At 57.6% G+C, this 4,179-nt stretch overlaps 1 non-coding gene across 1 annotated transcript; it reads left to right on the top strand.

Moving 5' to 3' along the window:
• Window positions 1-1,436: 1,436 nt before the first annotated feature.
• On the top strand, window positions 1,437-3,251 carry LOC139053341 (small subunit ribosomal RNA). The gene has a single exon (XR_011510422.1). It is a non-coding gene; the product is annotated as a small subunit ribosomal RNA (ribosomal RNA).
• The last annotated feature ends 928 nt before the right edge of the window (window positions 3,252-4,179 follow it).

Below are 4,179 nucleotides of genomic sequence, written 5' to 3'. Positions count from 1 at the left end.
GCGCGCGCTTTTCGCACTCTTACTCGAAAAATGGCGAAGGGGCCGCGCTAGCGTGCCTTGAATCGGTGAGCGGCGGTACCGCGGCGATCGCGAGAGCTCAAATCGGCCGTGCCAAGGCCAAATATTGGCGCTCGGCTCGGCGCAGTACGCCGCCTTGTCGCACGAGTACGGCCCCGTGGAGATCTGGTCACTTATCGCTGCTCATATAAGGGGGCCGTACCGCCCTGGCCGACGTTGTACCGTAGTGCCGTTTTCGGCTTGCGCGTGTTCGTGGTGGTGTCCGCGCACCGCTCCGCACTCGAGAATCGTGCCCACGACGACGCGAGCGCTCGGAAGAGACAGAAGTCCGAAACCACCTGAGCCGGGCCGCGGCGGGAGCTCGACGCCCGTCACGCAACTTTGGCGTACAAGCCACCGCACGGCCGCGACTGAGTCGTCGCCACCGTCCGGCTGGCTGCACTATAGCACGCCGGGAACCGGGAAAGAACCGCGCAGAGGTCGTCGTTTTGCCGCGGCGTTGGCGCGAGCGCGCGAAGAGACAAAGTCCGAAACGGCGTCAGCCGGGGTGTCGAGCACGCCGCCCGCGCCGGTCGCACTCGTGCTCGGAAACGGCGAAAGGGCCGCGCTAGCGTGCGGCCCCGTAGGGGCACAGAAAGGCGATTGTTCTGGAAACCGCGCTGTCCATAGGCGAGAGATTGCCGTTCGCGCATTCGGTCGACGCGATGCGCTTTCACGACTTCGGCATTGCGCTGCCGACGTAAGCTTTCCATCTCGCTCGCGGCGCTGCGAGGCGGCACGATTTTCGCCAAACGCTCGTCGAAAGTGGCACGAGTACGGCCCCATGGAGATTTGGGAACTTATCGCTGCTATTATATGGGGGTCCCAGAGAGCAGTCGCCCCCAAAAGCGACCTGGGTGTTTGATATGCGGCGGGCTTCGTGCCCGTCAAGCGTGTCCCCGGTATCGCTCCCGTGGATCCCACAGCTGACGTCTGCAGCCTCATCCGCTTGATGCGTTAGGGGCTGGTTGTCGGACGACGCTTTCTCCACGATATCGAGTTGTGTTCCGCATCGTCCTCGGACGAGTCAAATGCGAAAGCGCCGAAGGCGCGGGCGTGACCCGTCGCCTGGCGGCTTTGCCGTCTCGGCTACGTTGCAAGTGTCGGTCGGTCCACCTGTGCTGCGGGCTCAAGAGAAACCGCAAGCCGTGATCGAGTCGACACAACCAGTCTATCGAGAATGTTGCGTGCTTCTTGCCGCGTGGCGATACCCGGCCCTTCGGGGAGGGCGCCGTAGCGAGCTCGAACGCCGTCGTCTCGGACTGTGCAAAGTGCTACTCTTTGCAAGAACGAAGCGTGCTGGGGCGCCTGAAGGTGGCCTCGGCATCGCAAAAACGGCGTCCGGCCTGCTTGACAGGCGGGACGCGCAGTTGAACGATTACCTGGTTGATCCTGCCAGTAATCATATGCTTGTCTCAAAGATTAAGCCATGCATGTCTAAGTACATGCCGAAATAAGGCGAAACCGCGAATGGCTCATTAAATCAGTTATGGTTCCTTAGATCGTTTCTTCCTACTTGGATAACTGTGGCAATTCTAGAGCTAATACATGCAGTGAGCCTGAAGCCCTTTGGGCGACGGGTGCTTTTATTAGACCAAGATCGATCGGGTTTCGGCCCGTATTGTGTGGTGACTCTGGATAACTTTGTGCTGATCGCATGGCCACGAGCCGGCGACGTTTCTTTCAAGTGTCTGCCTTATCAACTTTCGATGGTAGGTTACTTGCTTACCATGGTTGTTACGGGTAACGGAGAATCAGGGTTCGATTCCGGAGAGGGAGCCTGAGAAACGGCTACCACATCCAAGGAAGGCAGCAGGCGCGCAAATTACCCACTCCCGGCACGGGGAGGTAGTGACGAAAAATAACAATACGGGACTCTTTTGAGGCCCCGTAATTGAAATGAGTACACTCTAAATCCTTTAACGAGGATCAATTGGAGGGCAAGTCTGGTGCCAGCAGCCGCGGTAATTCCAGCTCCAATAGCGTATACTAAAGCTGCTGCGGTTAAAAAGCTCGTAGTTGGATCTCAGTTCCAGACGAGTAGTGCATCTACCCGATGCGACGGCTCGGACTGAACATCATGCCGGTCCTTTCTTGGTGCACTTCATTGTGTGCCTCGAGAAGGCCGGTGCTTTTACTTTGAAAAAATTAGAGTGCTCAACGCAGGCGAGTCGCCTGAATAAACTTGCATGGAATAATAGAACAAGACCTCGTTTCTGTTCTGTTGGTTTTTGGAATACGAGGTAATGATTAAGAGGGACAGACGGGGGCATTCGTATTGCGGCGCTAGAGGTGAAATTCTTGGACCGTCGCAAGACGAACTACTGCGAAAGCATTTGCCAAGAATGTTTTCTTTGATCAAGAACGAAAGTCAGAGGTTCGAAGGCGATCAGATACCGCCCTAGTTCTGACCATAAACGATGCCAACCAGCGATCCGCCTGAGTTACTCAAATGACTCGGCGGGCAGCTTCCGGGAAACCAAAGTGTTTGGGTTCCGGGGGAAGTATGGTTGCAAAGCTGAAACTTAAAGGAATTGACGGAAGGGCACCACCAGGAGTGGAGCCTGCGGCTTAATTTGACTCAACACGGGAAAACTTACCCGGCCCGGACACTGGGAGGATTGACAGATTGAGAGCTCTTTCTTGATTCGGTGGATGGTGGTGCATGGCCGTTCTTAGTTGGTGGAGCGATTTGTCTGGTTAATTCCGATAACGAACGAGACTCTAGCCTATTAAATAGGTGCGGGGTTCCCAGCACCTTACAACCTTCTTAGAGGGACAAGCGGCTCCTAGCCGCACGAAACAGAGCAATAACAGGTCTGTGATGCCCTTAGATGTCCGGGGCCGCACGCGCGCTACACTGAAGGAAGCAGCGTGTCTTTATCCCTGTCTGAAAAGACTGGGTAACCCGTGGAACTTCTTTCGTGATTGGGATAGGGGCTTGCAATTGTTCCCCTTGAACGAGGAATTCCCAGTAAGCGCGAGTCATAAGCTCGCGTTGATTACGTCCCTGCCCTTTGTACACACCGCCCGTCGCTACTACCGATTGAATGATTTAGTGAGGTCTTCGGACCGATGTCCGGCGCGGCCTTTCGGTTGCGCCGGTCTGTTGGAAAGATGACCAAACTTGATCATTTAGAGGAAGTAAAAGTCGTAACAAGGTTTCCGTAGGTGAACCTGCGGAAGGATCATTACCGGATTGTTCGAGGGTGACGAGCGCCATTGTTTCTACCCCGTGTGGGTGAAGCAGCTCGCTGCGCCCGACGCTTTCCGCCGCTGGCCCCGCTTGGACGCGGGGACGGCTATACCCGAACATGCCGGGGATTGCCCGAATTTCGAAGGGCGCCCCGTGCCAAATTTGTTGCGCCCAGTGGACGCCGGCTGCAACCTTGGACGGTTGGCTTGGCCGCGCCCGCGGGTAGAAACGGCGTAACGCACACTGTTGGGTGGGCTTTCTGAAGTCCGCCTCGGCACTCTTGCGCGGAATGGGAGTAAGACGACCCGACCTGCTGCTCTTGCCCAGTACGAGGGGAACGGCGAAGCGTGCGGTCGGTCAAGGAACTGACGGTCGAGAGCTAATGCCGCTGCCGCTTAGTACACACGGAACCGTGGTGCGAGCGCTCTCCCGTCCTCCGCGGCAAACGCTGCCGAGTCTGAAAAGGCTGGCGGCTGCCGGTCGCTTCCTGCGGCGAGTGTGGAGTAACGACCCGACTTTGTTGCTGCCCAAGTACTAAAGGAACGGTGCGGCGCTCGGTCGGTCATGGAACCGGCGGTATTGAGGGTGCGGCTGCCAAGTACGGAAGGAACCGTGGCCTAAAGCACTCTCCCGTCCTCCGCGGCAAATTCCACCGCGCCCGAAAGGGCCGGAGGCTGCCGGTCGGCTCCCGCTCGTGACGCGCGAGGTGTCGAGTTCGCGGTTCAATGCGACGACGTCTGCAGGCTATTTGCCCGCCGCCGAGGGAAAGGCGGCGTTGCTGCGAAGTACCGAAGGAAACGCGGCTTTGCTACGTCGGAAGCGTTCTGCGGTTTGCGGACTTGTGCGCTTTGGGAAGGCGCCGCACGTCGAAAGAGGAAGTACGGACAGACGAGGGACTGTAATCCCGTATTCGAACGCACTTGCGG

The sequence above is a fragment of the Dermacentor albipictus genome, unplaced genomic scaffold, assembly GCF_038994185.2.
Source record: "Dermacentor albipictus isolate Rhodes 1998 colony unplaced genomic scaffold, USDA_Dalb.pri_finalv2 scaffold_91, whole genome shotgun sequence".
NCBI classification, from domain to species: domain Eukaryota; kingdom Metazoa; phylum Arthropoda; class Arachnida; order Ixodida; family Ixodidae; genus Dermacentor; species Dermacentor albipictus.
This window is presented reverse-complemented; position numbering and strand designations above follow the sequence as displayed.